This window comes from Nuphar pumila, chromosome 13 (genome assembly GCF_984573655.1).
Source record: "Nuphar pumila chromosome 13, dmNupPumi1.hap1.1, whole genome shotgun sequence".
In the NCBI taxonomy this organism is placed as follows: domain Eukaryota; kingdom Viridiplantae; phylum Streptophyta; class Magnoliopsida; order Nymphaeales; family Nymphaeaceae; genus Nuphar; species Nuphar pumila.
Window position 1 is genome coordinate 71,531,238 of NC_143261.1, and position 16,885 is coordinate 71,548,122.

Genomic DNA, 16,885 nt, shown 5'->3' on the forward strand with positions numbered 1-16,885 from the left:
GGGTGTAGTATGTGACATGTGTTATGTTGTAAATCGTGTGAGACATGCATACATGGGGCTCGAATGTGAGTCAGGTTCGGTGAAACCAATAGAGTGCTTGTGAGTATCTTATTTGGCTTTGTTAAATATACTCATATACACACACTTTAACTGGACTCATGGGTGCTCCTTACTGAAGAGCACATACCTTGAGTTGGGTTCAAATGAACTATGTTAGGACACCTCAATGATTATAGGAGGGTATTGGTTCTTACCTTGTGAGGCCATGGTTGGAGCTGCTTATAATGGAACTTGGGGTTGTTGAGCCTTGTGCGGAGTGCACCTAATGTATAGTTTAACCTATTATAAATAATACCTAATAGCTCATTTGTTCAAGTGCCCTACTTTGGAGAGGGTAAAAGGTACACTCATTGATTGACACATTTTGAGGGTATTGACACCTCAGTCATTAATGTAAGTGGCTGGGACTGCCAATTTATCTTATGTAGACAGTCAGAATCTATAGAGTAGGAACTGATTCCTTGGACCGCTATTAAGTTTTTCTCTCAATTAAAGACTGTTTCAGTAGATGTTTGACCTGCCGCTTTGAATCGATGAGTTAATTAAAATACAGAGCATAATAAACCCCCATATGATTGTTAAATAAGGATTAGGTCCTCAGTGTGTACCTTTCAATAAAGAAAATAAAAACAATACATTATATTAGGTTCACCAGTGGTTAAATGATTCACTGAATATTGCCATAAATTTCTATGCATATCATGTATAATATTTAGTTTTTGCATAAATTGGCGTACATGAATCGTTTTGATTATTGTCTTGAATACTAATGATATGATGCAGGTACGTTACTTGATGGCAAGAATGGATTATTGTGTAATCCTGCATGCTTAATTTATTATTGTTGTGATCCTTAACTGTGCTGAGTTTATATACTATGACATGCTATGATTTATTTGCATTGAGAAAGATGTATGTTTTATGTACTTGTATTATTTTCATGCCTATGTTTATGGTATTTTTCTACTGGGGTTGTGGCTAATGTCCCTACATTTTAATATTTCAGGTAACAAATAAGCTAGAAGGCGATGACAGGAGGCTCAGGTTGGCGTCAAGAGAGTCACATTCTTTTAGGCTTATTAAAAGGATTAAGCGATTTTATTTACTTTATTATTTTTCTTTAGTCCAGTAAACTCTGATATTTGAAAGACTTGTATTAAATTTGTTGTAATTTAATTAATAATTTGATTTAATTATTTTAGTCTTTCAAGTGTGTGTTGGTAATTGTAACCCGCCCAAGGTTTGAACCGAATCTAAAAAGAGTTTCTGTTGTGTTTTTAAAAAATGTGTAAAGGGAATTTAAAAATAAAAAATAAAAATTTCAGTTTCAAAAATTGGGGCGTTACAAGGTTGTACAGGGATGTTGTCTTTTTTTGTGATGACATCTTTGAGATAGGACCCTTTGAGAAGAACCTTGGTACATTTATTGTCTGGTGGATCCAAACAGATCATACTCATTTGAGGGTCATCTCGTAAAGTTTCTTGGATCTCCCAAGGAATTCACAATATGATAGTTTAAATTTTTCCAAAATTGAATGGTAAGAATGATGCCTTTATAAACCTACCCAACTCTTATTTTTAACTAGGGATGTATTTGATTAGGAGTAAAAGTTATAACTAATAACTTATCTAGGTGAAGCTTGTTGTCGAGACGAAGTTGAAAGTTCCCCCACACCAACCTTTTATCCACGTTTTGAAGTAATAAACTAGGAGAATAACCACTTTAAGGGCACAATTGGAAGTGAGAAAAATTCTCATAAGAAAAGAAAAGTTTTGATATGATAAGTTTTCTAAAAGAAAACTTCTCGCATGTTTGTGTAGCATGAGAAAAAGAGGCGGAAAATGAAAGAGATTTTTTTTTGCTTGTTTGTTTGTGCATGAGAAAATTTTCTCATGCTACTTAAAAAGTTGGTTATTCGACAATTCGGGCTCAGTAACAACAATTGCACAAAACAATTGGTCAACCCGAACGAATATAGCAATATGAAAAGAAAAAAGAATTATAGCAAAAAACCAAACAACTTAAAAACAACATTAAATTTGATATATATATATATATATATATATATATATATATATATATATATATATATATATATATTATGAAGAACCGATTCACAAATTTCAGATACATCTAATGAACGACAACAAGAAGATCCTGGAGTTAAGATAACACACAATTATGAAATATAAACAAGGGCCATATACAAAAGCAAAAAACAAAGCAAGAACCTAAAAAGGAATTTGTTAATAATAATAATAATAAGAATAATAATTCAAGCATAAATTGATTCAATTTAGAATGAAAACATTGATAGAGTCCATGAATGGAAAATTAGGCAATCATAGCAATCCTATATAAAATAAAGCAAAACCTAAAATTGTAAGTTACAAAAAGGCACTACATCGATTAACAAATTTGCATCATCATAGTTCCTAATTAATACCAGAAAAAATCTCCAACAAACAAAAACCAAACTATCAAAAACCTTAGATATCAGAAAAATGGGAAGACAAAACAAACCCAACGAGGACGAGGCGATCACAGAGCCACACCCAAACGTCTAGGTGTCAACGATCTTCCTCGATGCCTCATCAACCTTGATTTGGAGCTTCATCATGTCATGAAAGACATGGGCAACAATGAGACCGATGCTGACAGAGGGGTCATTCTTGTCCAAGGAGCTGCCCCCTTCTGCCACTGCTAATTGCGGTTGAGCGGCCAGGAGAGAAGAAGAAGTGGCGGGAGGATAGGGCACTGGCGAGGTCGTGGGGGAGGGAGGAGGAGGTGCTTGAGTGGGTGAGAGAGGGGGGTGTCTCTCCTGGTAGGAAAGTCTCCTATAGGAAAGATTCCTCCATCACCCTTGGAGGAGTCTTTCCTATCAAAATGTGTACCTTTTTAAAAAAAAATTAGAAAAATATTTTTGCTCGTTTGGAAAGGTTGAAAAATCGTACATTTTTTTGACCTCGGTTTAATTTTCTTAGAAATTTTCTGTTTTCTGAGAAAGATTTAGGAAAAGTGATGCAAAATGAAAAAACCATACTCTGACCCTTCCAAACTAGAGAAACTTTTTTGCTGAGAGAGTTTTTCTAAAAAGTACATTTTGTTGATAGAAATCATTCCTCCATGAGAGAAATGTTTCCTAAAAGGAGAAAATTTATTTTTACTCTCCCCAACACCCATCTCACCACATCTCACCCTATCTCAGCTTTTCACATTTTTCCACTTTATTTTTCTCATGCTACACAAACAAGCTAAAAACTTCTCATATCAAATATCAAAGACTCACATAGGCAAACTATCTTTTCCTATGAGAGTTTTTCTCTGTTCCACGTGTTCATGCGTTTGATGGTACGTGTAACACACAAAAAAAAGGGATAGTTTATTTTCAATAGAGAAAATTTCTTTGAAGACGTTTTTTTTCTAAAATCTATTTTACGGTAAATTTGAATAGATTACAAGTTACCGTCAAAATTATTTCACCTTCAACATTCTTTGGTCAAAATCACCACGCCTGCCCCTCACTCTCTCTCTTATTTTTTAGACAGGCATTTAGTCAAAATGGGGGGCTCTTCCTTTGGGAATTGAAGTCGAAGACAAGACAACAACAACCAAGTTAGACTTGGTCTTCACATCCCTCTCTCTGTGTGTGTGGATCTGGACCTTTATCAAAACCAAATATCCATGGATCCTTAGTGCACCTAGATTTGTATTGATCTTTCAAAAACACAACAGCCACCAAGTTAAACTTGGTCTTCACATCTGTGTGTGTGTGTGTATCTGGACCCTTATCAAAACCAAATATCCATGGATCCTTAGTTCCCCTAGATTTGTATTGCCCCTTCAGCAAGGCTAGAGCAACCAAGTTAGACTTCGTCTTCACGTCTCTCTCTCTCTCTCTCTCTTCCTTTTCCTCTTCCTAAAGCCCTAGTGAGAGAGAGAGGGAGAGAGAGGGCATGCTTCAGGTACGAATTTCACTCGAAGTCGGCATTTCCTTCTGGGCATTCAGAGCATTCATCAGAGCTCTTCTTTTTCTTCTGTTTTTGATTTTCTCTTTTTTTCTCCTTATCTTTGATTCCTAGCTTATGGGGAATTTTACTGTATTCTTGTTGATCTCTTCGAAAACATAGGTTATTGGATTCGGTGAGGCAGAAATTCAATGGATGAGATGAAATTCCTTGACGATTATGGTGCTAGCTGAAACGTCAAGAGGGTTCTTGTGGGTGATGATTTTCTTTGGTTGGTTCTTTTATATTTATTATTGTCAGATTTTGAGTTTCGTGGGGTTCTTGACCTGACGTTTCAATTTTAGATATCGAGTGCGCGCTGTGATTTTTGATGTTCGATCTTGAATTTTGTTTCCTGCTGCTTGATTTGTGTTAACAATATTTCTCGATCATTTCTATATCGAATGATGAGAATCAATGTTTTTCTTGTTCCAACTGTTTTTTGAACTCTTATTAGGTTAAAAAACCAAATGAAAAGTCGTTGCTTCCTTTTAAATATACTTCTGTGTATGTGCGTGAGTGCCCGTTAAGATGGGAGTGTGCTTCTCTAAGCTACATTGCTGTGAATCAACCAATAAATAGTTTGTTGTATGTCAGACCTTCAAAACACAATAGTTTGTGTATAAACATTAACATCATCTCGTGATGAATTAGCACCAGGGAAGGCATAGAAAAATGCATATGTCATAAATATGCACATCACTGCCCAGACAATTATTCTGGTCATACACGTTGTGAGATCAATATGGAGATCACTTATATGAATGTTCAAATAAAAGAAAAGAGTTAAACCTGCTGCACATAAAATGTGTATGGGCAATAAAACATGGATGTGTAGCACATAGTAAACTGGTAGTTCTTCAAACTTGGTATGTATTTGGGAGAATATTGGCTACCCTCGTCAGTACCCTCTAGCCGGTTTCCAACATTGTTTCTTTTTCTTTATTTTTCTTCTGTATAACAAGGCATGTATATATCATCTACATGGTTTTTTAGTAAGATCATGTTTTGGACTGTCTGATGATAGTGTATGCAAGTTTTTAAGAGCTTAAAAGATCAATATACAAAATGCACTGAAATTTTATAATTGAAAACAAAACATGTTTTTCTACTTGAAACTGCTTCATCAAAAGTGGAATTCCTAATAAACAAACCGTGCTAAATACATAATGGGTCAGATTGATCAAACAAAGCCACTGACCTTATATATTTGGTATCCCAAATCACAACTGAAATAATCTGAACCTAACCTATTAAAGACAAGATTAGACTTAGTCATTTGGTTAGGGTCTTAGTGGGGACCAAGTTCTACGCTGGATCTGAAGTGGCTCCAACCCAATTAGTTGGATCTAGGTGTTAAACATTTGAATAATGGTTTGAACACAATAAACATGGTTGGGTCTCTATGTTTTTGAAGAAAAAATAGATAGGTAAATATAAATAAGGTAAAAACTACACTTAGTCCAACCTGTTTTATCCCTTCCATTTTTTAGGTGGTGGGCCTCTTGACAAGGGAGGGGAAAAGATGCATTGGAGAGAGAGAGAGAGAGAGAGAGAGAGAGAGAGAGAGAGAGAGAGAGAGAGAGAGAGAGAGAGATGTAATATACGATAAAAAGATGGTGTACTTTTATTGCATGTAAAATTGTTGAATAAATAAGTGAGAAACTTGGGACCTATGTAAAGTTAGAGGGAGAGAGAGAGTACCAATGGAGTAAAAGAGATTACGTGAGGTGAGGAAATGAAAAAGCAAAAAAAAATTGAGAAGTGCGTAGGGCAAGTAAATGGGAGAGAGAGAAGGGAGGGAGGGCATTGGGAAGAGAAAAGGTTACTTGTGCATAAAGAAAGAGAAGGCTCATTAATATGAAGAGAGAAAAGAATAGAGGTGAATGAAAGAAGGGAAGGATATTGCTTGTGTGGGATAAGTAAATGAGGGAGAGGAGAGTAGTGCATGGGAAAGAGTAAAGTGCTACACATTAAGATTTTATAGGTTGGGAAGAGGGGTTTTAGTCACTTAAAATTTTGAGCCTCTCCAAAACATTGGGGCTTACATTTCATGGCGATCAACAAATTATTTTTTCGTTGGTAACAATCAATTATTCATTGTCTACTAGTCATAGATAGACCAAAGGTGATTGCTCATTGTAAGAAAGTGAAAAATACGCTACAACAAATGTCTCTCAACAAGTTCTCATAAATACACCATAAGAACCACAAAGGTTCACAAAGAGAACTTAAGAATACACACAACCCGAAACGGGTATAAAAATGAAAAATAAACAATTTTATTGATTTGAGATAAAAACCCAAAACAAGAGTAAGTCTTTACAAGGGGAATAACCCCATATTTATAGAGAGGTAGAGAGAAGCCTTAAGAGAGCTGTTGGACTCTCCAACGGCTCTAATAGAGCTGTTGGGGAGTCCAACAGCTCTTTTTGGATTTACCTTTTTGACTAGTCAAAAAGGTAAAGGCCAAATCAGTCCAATGATGGACTGGTTTGGCTAATTCTAGTTGTATTTTAACTAGAATTAATTAAACGAAAAATTCTAACTAGAAAGGAGATAAAACATTACATGTCTATGAGATTACATATGAGATATTATATGAGATTACATATTTTAACACTCATCACTTACTGATTGCTTAGGCTACTACCTACTACGTTGAAAGGCAAACATGCAAGCCCTTCAATGAAAAAGGTATTATGAACTCTATCCTTCTTAGATCCAGCATGCTCTCACTATTTTGAATAAGGACGACGAATGCATGAGATGAAAAACATTCTATGACTAAGATGGAATAGACCTGCTACTATTCCCAAGGTGCTGCTGCAATATGATGAGAAGCTATTCCCCTGGGAACAAAAGGACCAAAACTCTTTGCGCTCCACGAAAGACTTACAGGTTGCACTTTTCTGGTTAGCCCATAGGGATCAAACACCCATATTTCAGGGCCGTACAAACTTGTTACATGAAATGCACCAAACCCAAAGCAAGCCATCCAAAGCAAATAAATGAATTCCAAAGATGGAAGTAGGGCAGACAAAAAAAATGTCTCTCAAAGAATGACTCTAAAGTTCGATATTTCGATGAAAGCAATGTAGATGCTGTTAAATATCTCTCTCTCTATATATGTGTGTGTGTGTGTTTTTCTTTCCCTTTGTATTTGTATATATATATATACATATATTTAGATTGTATTTTAGGTTATTGTATGTATTTTTTTCTTTTTCTTATTTATTTATTTTGTAGTTTGAAATGCCTATTATGGGCATTTTTGTACATTGCATTTCTAGCCATTAGGCTAGCTAACGGCTAGCTCAACTATTCGTTAGGCTTATCTAATGGCTAGTTAAGCCTTCTATTGACTCCCTTCCTCTTGTATACATAAGGGGTCTCTCCTCCGCATTTGATATGCTTCTCTTAAGCATTTTGAGTTAATAAAATTATTTATTTTTTATGTTGTTGCCCTTTAGTGGGTTGTGCTTGTGCTATCTTTGGCGATCTTATATTTGCACCCACTTTTGTAATTGTGTAGCACTTAGTGACATCTATTTGTGCACATTCTTATTTCATTGCATGGTATCATAGCCAATAGGCTCTTGATCCTAGTGGTGGACCATCGTTGTGCTCGCGCCTCTTCTTGGAGAATGTACCAAAGCTTGAAGTGACCATCCTTCTTCATCACCTCACTTGTTCGTGATGGAGAAAGAGTCCGTGTTCGTTATGCTCATCAAGTTGAATGGGTCAAACTGTCGCACTTGGGCTTCCACTATGGCAAACCATATCTTGTCCAAAGGCCTCATCAAATACATTGAGGATGATTGTCTGGAACTTCAAGTCTTATTCACAAAAATTGTGGATGAGAACATAAGGTTCTTAAAGATGAAAAGGTCGCCGCCACCCTTGAGTTCGGGAAAAGACACATGGAATGGCAGATGTACAATGCTAAAATCTTAGCATGGATCGTGAGTAATGCGGATGTCGCCATACTTGATAGTGTGGCCCAATTCAGAATTGCAAGGAAGCATGGGAGTTCTTAAGAGACATGTATACTATGAAGGACATGATTCATTGATGAAATCTTCACAAGAGAATGATGTCATTAAAGTAAGGTGACAAAACCATCTGAGACTATTACAATAAGATGACACTCTTATGGAGAGAACTTAATCTCTTGCAACCTAAGTGGGAGACTCCCGGAGACCTTCACCTTAGACAAGAACAACTGAACAATTATTCATGTTCTTTAATGGTCTAAGGCTTGAGTTTGAGGGGCTGAGGACGATGTTACTCCGTAAACCCAAAATTCCTTCTCTTCATAAGACCCTAACCGAGTTGAGTATGGAGGAGGGAAGATTAAAGGAGGATAAAAAAGACAAAACAAATGACACCATTCTTGCCGCCTCCAAACTCGGTGCCACCACCAAAATATATAGACCTATATACTTTGGAAAACAAAATAATGGATGTTTAAGGAAGATTATTTATTATTTTTGCAATGAGCCGGAGCACATCAAGTCGGCTTGCTGAAAATTGAAGACAAAGGTGGCTTCAGTTGGAGACACCTCCTCTAAAACAAGCAATAATGCCAAAGACCTATCTATTGCAAAATTGGTAGAGGTTCTACAATTTTTGAAGACATCTACCTCTACTTCGGGTGTTGCGGTCTCATCCTCTTCTCCTCCGGGTATGTCACCTTGGATCCTTAACTTGGGTGCCTATTTTCACACAACTCCTAATGGGTCCCTATTATCTAATTATCACACCAATAAATTTTTTTCTAGTATTTCTACCACCGATGTAATTTCTTTAGAAATCACTAGCATTGAGGATTTAAAAAATGATTCTAAAAATTTCTTTGTTCCAAAAGTTAGAGTTATTCTTAAATTAAACTTAAAATTACTTTTTTGTTTCTCAAATATTTGATCATAGGTTTTAAATCTCCTTTTCATCTAGAGGTTGCTTGGTGCAATATCGCCAGTCAGGGAAGTTGATTGAGGAAAGCCATAGAAGAGAAGATTTATACTACATGTACTTTTATGTATTCCAAACTCTTTTTGTAACTATGCCCAAGAAAAGGATATTGAAACTTGGCATAGAAGATTAAATCATCCAAGTTTATTTAAACTATCTCATTTTCCCTTGGAAAAATTTTGTAATGAAAAAGAATTTGCTTGCAAAGATTGTATACTTGAAAAAATGAAAGCTTTTCCTTTTCCTTCTAGATCTTATGAGACTAATAAACCCTTTGAATTGGTCCATTCTGATGTATGGGGACCCACTTTAGTAATGTCTAAAGGCGGATTCTGTTAATGTTACTTTCATTGACGATCATACTAGATATACTTGGATCTCCTTAGGCAAAAATCAGAAATATTTTCTTGTTTTAAGGATTTTCATAAGTTTGTTAAAAATCAATTTCAAATTAGCATTCTTATTTTTTGTTCGGATTCAAGAGGCAAATTTTTTTCAAATGAATTCAAATGTTATTTAAAAGAAAATGATATTTTACATCAAAGATCTTGCCCAAAACCCCCTCAACAAAATGGTCTTCCAAAAAGAAAGCATAGACACATTATAGAGAGACTAATATAACATTACTTATTTGTTAAAAATGTTCCTAAAAAGTTTTGGGCCCAAGCCACTCTTACCGCCATTTATTTAATAAATAGAATGCCGTCTTTCACTTTGAAAAAACATTTCTCCCTTAGAAAAACTTTTCAATATTAAACTGAATTTCAAAAGATTAAGAATTTTTTATTGTAGATGTTTTGTTCTTTGTGAAAGAAATGATAAATTGTCTCCTAAAGCCATTAAATATATATTTTTATTATGGGGAAATCAAAAGGGGTATATATGTTATGACTTCAAAAATAAAAAACATTATATTTTTAGAAATGTTACTTTTCTTGAAGTTGAAAATGGATTTGAAAAAGAAGTTACTAAGGAAGATATTATTATTCTTTCTTATTTGATTTATTGCCTAAGGAAAATAATGAATCATCTAACATTAATGAAATTCGTATGAACGATGTTGATGATGATTGCATTACTAATGATCCTAGCAATGATAATGATTTTGATTGCATTACTATTGATCCTAGCAATGATAATGATTCTCCAAATCTTTCTAGAAATGAAGACTATTAACAAAACCAATGATGTTCAAGAGTTTAACGTCAATTCCCGACGTAACAATGAGGAACATCCATGTGCACTTGATAAGTTCATGCAAAACCAACCTATAGATAAGACCAAACTTAGAAGATTGGATCGTGTATCTAAGGCTCCTAATAGATTTGTGTTATATGAGTCTTTTTATCCAAAATATAGAGCTTGTTTATTAGCTATTCATGCCTTTCATGAGCCTTCTATATACAACCTATTTGGGACACACCCAATGATGCTCGTCTAAGAAAAAACAAATCATGGAAGAACAATTTTTTCAATTTATGCAAGGACTTAGACCCGAATTCGAACATGTGAAGGTCACCATCACTCATCGTGAGAAAGATGACCTCCACCTCTTCATGAAGTGTTGGCTGAAGTATGTATGAAAGAAACTAGATTGAAGTCCATGTTGAAGCCTAAGGAACCCAAAGACAATGTGTTGGCTGTCTCAAGACCTGGAGCCAACACCAACACCAACACCAACACCTATAAGCCTCCTTATTTCACAAAGTCCAATTTCATGAGGCAACGTAGTGATGAAGGGGGGAAAAAGATTGTATGTCATAGTTGTGGAGAACTGGGGCATATTAAGCCTTATTGCTTCAAATTTAAAGGGATGAGCGAAGAGCGACGAGTCTAGATGCATCACAAGAGGATAAAATTGAGACCAATGAGCATTCAAAATTCATTGGAACCATGTCGTTGTCCCAACTAGTGGAGGCTTTACAATCGCTTCTCAAGGGTTCATCCTCCTCCATTTTGGGTGTCGTGGTCTCCTCTAGGTAAGATTTTTTGGCTCTTGGACTCGAATGCTTCCTTCCATATGACTCAATAATTCTTTACTTATTGAATATAAAAATAATTCTAAGTAGATCTAATGTTTTTATCATGGATGATTCTTCTCTTGATAACAAAGAAATCGGTGATTTAAAAAAATTCTTCAAAATTTTCTATACCTGAAATTTGATTTGTTCCAAAACTCAATTTAAATCTTCTTTCTATTTCTCAAATAGTTGATCATGGTTGTAAAATCTTATTTTCATCAAACCAATGTTTGGTGCAGGATCTCCAGTCCAGGATGCAGATTGAGGAAGGACGTATAGAAGGAGATCTTTACTACATGGATCACTTGATCATTCCTAAAAATATTTTTTTGTTTCAATGTACAAGATTTGAAAATTTTTTGTGGCATCAAAGGCTAGGTCATCCTAACATATCAAAATTATCCAATGTACCACATTTGAGAAAATTTTGTAATGAAAATTTTGATTGCACTCATTGTATCCTTGGTAAAATGAAGGTCATTCCTTTTGAAGTGAGAACTTTTTTTTTGCTACTAAACCACTTGAATTAATACATTTGGATGCATGGGGTTCAACACCAATTGTATCTAAGGGTGGTTATGCTTATTATGTGATCTTTGATGATTATTCTCGTCATACTTGGATTTAGTTTCTTAGGCACAAAAATAAAGTGTTTGAAAATTTCAAAACTTTTCACAATTTAGTTAAAAATTTATTTGAAACTAATATAACTATTCAAAAACTTACAAAATTTCCCCTGATTAGCCTAGATTGAGATTTTTTTGCAAATGTTTTGTTACCATAAAAAATGACAAATTTATCTCCTAAAGCTATTTTTTGTGTCTTCCTCGGATATGGAGAAGCTTAGAAAGGTTTTAGATGTTATTATCTCAAAAATGATAAACTCTATTTCTTGAAATATGAATGTTTTGGAAAAAGATAGTTTTTTTATGAAAATGTGCCTAAGAAAACTAGTAATTACATCTTTCTATTTGAATTGCTTCCTAAAGATAAAGAAGATTCTTTGTGCATTGATATTATGAACGAAAAACCTCAATTAAATACTCTTGGTGATGAGAACCATGTAGTAGATGTAAATGAATTGTCAGTGATTCAATATAGAAGAATGAGCATTGATAGTGGGCCTAGTGCTTTAGAAAAATTTTCTAGCCTTAAGTCGCAGGAATCTAGTACCTTTAGAAGATTCACTAGGGAATCTAGATGTCCAAATAGATTTGTATTTTATGAGTCATTTTTCCTTTAATATAGAGCATGCCTGGTGAAAATTTTCTCCTACTTTGAATCCAATACGTATAAACAAGCCAAAGATATTCCTCAATGGATATATGTCATTAATATTGAGCTTAAAGTTTTAGAAAGATCTAATACATGTGCAATAAAAGATTTTCCTAAAGGGAAAAAGACCATGGGTTGTAGATGGGTATACAAGGTGAAAACCAAATGTGATGGCTACTTAAAATGATGTAAGGCTAGGATATTAGCTAAAGGTTATTCATAGGAATATGAGATTGATTATGATGAAACCTTTGCGTCAATTCTAACGCCCCAAAATTTCGACTTGTGATTTCGAAAACCTTATCGAAAAACCTTTCAAAGATTTAAAGTTTTAATTTTTAAAACTGACAGCGGAAGACATTTAGAAAGGAACACAAGTCAACAATCCTGGGTACGTTAGCTGAAAAACCATCATTCACATGTACAACACTTAAAGAAATTTAAGAAATAAGGCAATAGATTAAAAATCTGCAGTTTATTACAAAATGAGCATTTTATTCCAAAGTTCAATAAATCTAAAGAAAACTCCAAAAAAACCCAGAGCCAAGCCGCCAGCAGAAAGAAGATGAATCTTGATCCATGTTGCACCACGCCATCGGCTGCCAGTGAAGTCCTACTCCTCACCTGCTCATGAATTGGGTCAGTTTCATAACAAACCAGTAGGTGCACGAACAAATAATTAGAATGAAAATAAAACAGGACATTCATGAGATAAGCAGTTATGATATTTAAGCAATTAAAACAATTGTAGCCTATTCTAACAAATGTAATATGTGCAAAGAGCTGTTAGTTGAAGCAGTGTAAGTCATCTACAACTATTCATGAAGATATTCTTTAAGTTCTGATATTAACTGGCATGTGGGTACGCACAGACGCGAAACGTAGAAACAGCCGAGACCGATCCAGGGGTTTATTATGTCAGGTGTTTTCATTAACCCGGATGGCTGACTGAGTCCGCTCCTAAGGAGACGGTCAGTGACCAAGAGAGTAAATCCCCAAAGGCATTCGTGGCCCATGGATGCATCCAACTTCTGCAGAAGTGCCTGGGAGTTACCACCTAGGATAATTTATGGTAATCCTAATTCCCCTAACTCCGATGACTGGGGAAACCGAGTCTTTTGCCCGTGGGGTGGTTGTTAACAATCTGTCCATCGGAGTCTTTATACCATCCATCCTCTCCCTTGATGAACCGTGAAGATCGGATGAGTACGACGGGGGTTTCTTAACCGCCGCCCCATCCTGCATGCTCTGGTCTATTAGACCCACTCGAGCATCTTGCCTGTGAAGGCGAATGGTCACCATTTATGTGATCTCAGCATTGTGCTAATTGCACTCATTGAGGTTGCTATAACCTCATCCTCCAACCATCGCAACCCACATGGGACGTACTTATCCAAAAGTACGGTTGTACCTCCCTAGAGGTACGACTACGATGAGAGGGCAACAAATAATGTTTTATGATTCTTTTGGTTCATATATGACATGTATTGCTTTTCTGAGCAATTGGCCTGTGGAGGCCGATAATATCACATCAAAATCAATAAAGTGTTGATTTCCCACTTCAGGATACTCCATGACCTCACCTAAAATTCATACCGTACATGACTTAAGGTTCGGTTACAATAGCAATTGCAGTGGTGTTCTTTCCAGAATTGAGTCTATTCACAAAGTCTACCTTAAGTATGCAGTTTCAAAATAATAAGCATGCAGAACAGACAATCACAAGTTAAGTAATTCGACACGTAAACAAGTATGCCAATTAAACTACTTGATTCTTTCTAGAATGAGTCTAACCACAGAATTTACATCGAGCATGCAATTTCAAAAGAATCAAAATGAGTAAAACTCTGACCAGCCAATACTTCTTCAGATAAGCAGGTATGTAAAATAACTATTCTATCTCAGAAGTCTTATTTTATTTTGTTCATACAAACTTTTCGTGCGACTTTCCCCTACCTCGGGATGTCGTGCAGCTGCGTGCGTCTACGCGTGTAGATGATACGAGGCTCGGGCCGTGGAGCCAGAGCGGGGGGTCCGATGCGAGGTCTGCAACAGTGCTACGTTAATTATTATGCGGAGAAATAGAAAAACAAGCCTGCCTATAGGAAAAAAAAGAGAGGCAGCAGGGGTGTGCCCCTGCTGGCCGAAATCAGAAAGACGACAAGGGGTGAGCCCTTGCCTGCAGACAACCGCGGGGTGACAGGGGCTGAGCCCTCTGTCGAAAATAATACCGAGGCGGCAGGGGGGTCAGCCCCTGCCAATCGCAAAGAAGCGGCAGGGGCTGAGCCCCTGTCGGCAAAATAAATGTGGCACCAGAATGCTAAAGTGGCAGGGCTGAGCCTCTGCCAGAATAATCAAGTGGCAGGGGCTGAGCCCCTGCCAGCAACAGCCAAGTGGTAGGGGTTGAGCCCTTGCTAGAAACGGTTAGGTGGCAGGGGCTGAGCCCCTGCCTGCAATAAAAAGGTGGCAGGGGCTGGGCCCCTGCCGGCAAAAATGAATGTGGCAGGGGCTGAGCCCCTGCCAGAACAACCCAAGTGGCAGGGCTGAGCCTCTACCAAAACAATCGAGTGGCAGAGGCTGAGCCCCTATCGGCAACAGCCAAGTGGCAGGGGCTGAGCCCCTGCCAGAAACGATTAGGTGGCAGGGGCTGAGCCCCTGCCTGCAATAAAAAGGTGGCAGGGCCTCGACCCCCTGCACAGCGAATAAGAAATGGCAGGGGTCTCGGCCCCTGCCTGCCACAAAAAGAATGGTAAGGGCCTTGGCCCTTACCTGACGAGAATGGGGGAAATGGCAGGGGCCCCAGCCCCTGCCTGTCGAAAAATGGGGAATGGCAGGGGCCCCAGCCCCTGCCTGAAGAATTAAGGGATGGCAGGGGCCTCGGCCCCTGCCAGAAACACCTACGAATGGCAGGGGTCTCGACCCCTGCCTAGCAAAAATCATGGAGCCGCAGGGGGTGTCCGCCCCCCTGCGTGCCGAAGGTCAAGAGCAGCAGGGGGGGGGGGGTATTCCCTGCCCTCCCAGAGGCCAAGAGGCGGCAGGGGCAAGCCCCTGCCTGCCGGAAAATAGAAAACGGCAGGGGCATTGCCCCTGCCTACCGGAGATCGAGAGGCGGCAGGGGCTAACCCCTGCCAGAGAGAGAGAGAGTTCAGGACGGGGGTGACAGGGGGCAGCCGACCTCCTGTCGGATTCCCTATCACCCCTAGAGGTGAGGGAGTGTCGCAGCGCCATTGGTGCCCTGCCGGCACTCCGGCGCACCCCCAGAGGGAAAAGGGGACGAGAGGGGCCTTGCAGGCCACCTGTCGGCCCTCCGATGAGTACCGGAGAGGCGAGAGGGCGCGGCAGGGGCCGTGCGCCGCCTGTCGGCCTCCCGGCGAGGTGACAGAGAGAGGGGGGGGGGTGAGGAAGAGAAGAGGGAGGAGAAGAGAAGAGAGAGGAGAAGAGAGCGGCGTACCTGGGTGTGGTGGCCGGCGTCGGCGGCGTGCGCAGCAGGGAGGAACTCGGCGCAAAAGGGGCGAGGGCTGCGAGAGGGAGGCGTGACTCCCCTCGCCCTCCAACCTCTCTCTTAAAGGCCCAGGGGGGCAACCGAATGGGGAAACCCTCGATGGGTTTCCCTAATTTGCCCGGAAGCGAAGGGGGAGAAGGGGGGGGGGGGGTTGCGGTGCCCGAAAGCTCGGGTTTTTAAAACCCTAATAAAAAAAAGGGGGCCGGGTCGGGTCCGGACCCGACCCAGCTCGGGTCCAAACATTTTTTTTTAATGGGGTTTTACACCAATAGCCAAAATGGCTAAAGTTAGAACCCTTAAAGCTATAGTTGCTATTAGGAACTAGCACATTTATCATATGAATGCCAAAAATGACTTCTTAAATGGGGAATTGAAAGAAGATGTTTACATGGATCCTTCACCAGGATATGACATTCCAATAGAAAAGGTTCTTCACTTAAAAAATACTGTATATGGTTTAAAACAGGTTCCTATGGCTTGGTATGATAGATTTAGCTGTGTTACGGCTAAATCTTATTATATTGAAACTGTTATATTTGTTAAGAAATCTGATGCAGGTGTTGTTATCCTTCTTCTCTATGTTGATGACATGATTATTACTGGAGGAGATAACTTTAAAGTTGGTTATATAAAAAATATTTTAAAAAAAATTTTTGAAATGACAAATCTAGGTTTCCTTAGATATTTCTTAGGGATTGAGGTAACATATTCCTGCATGTGATTCTTTTCTAACTCAATCCAAGTTTGCCACTGAGATTATCCACATGTCCGATATTAAAGATGAAAAAAGGGTTGATACTTCTGAAGTTATTAATGCAAATATGAAGATCAATGATCGAACACTCTTGGAAGACCTCACTCCTTGTAGGCAAATGATTGAGACTCTTACTTATTTGACTATTACCCAACCTGACATTTCTCATATTATGCATACAACAAGCCAGTTCAACATTCACCTACAAGTTATGCGCATGATTAGATATTTATAAAATTTTGTTTCTAAAAGAATTTGATTGTCTTCCTCCTCTCCACTTGAATTAATTGC

The 16,885-nt window shown here is 38.1% G+C and overlaps 1 protein-coding gene across 7 annotated transcripts in view; it reads left to right on the top strand.

The window, feature by feature from the left end:
• The first annotated feature begins 3,916 nt into the window (after window positions 1-3,916).
• Window positions 3,917-16,885, top strand: part of LOC149818670 (calcium/calmodulin-regulated receptor-like kinase 2) — a 107,554-nt gene continuing 94,585 nt past the window's right edge. For 3 of the 7 annotated variants that reach the window (XM_089985041.1, XM_089985043.1, XM_089985040.1), the window contains exons 1-2: window positions 3,923-4,026; window positions 4,192-4,300. The gene's annotated coding sequence lies outside the window, so the exon portion shown is untranslated. Of the gene's footprint in view, window positions 4,027-4,191; window positions 4,301-16,885 lie in introns of all 7 variants that reach the window. The other 4 variants (XM_089985037.1, XM_089985038.1, XM_089985042.1 and 1 more) reach the window with 4 other exon arrangements.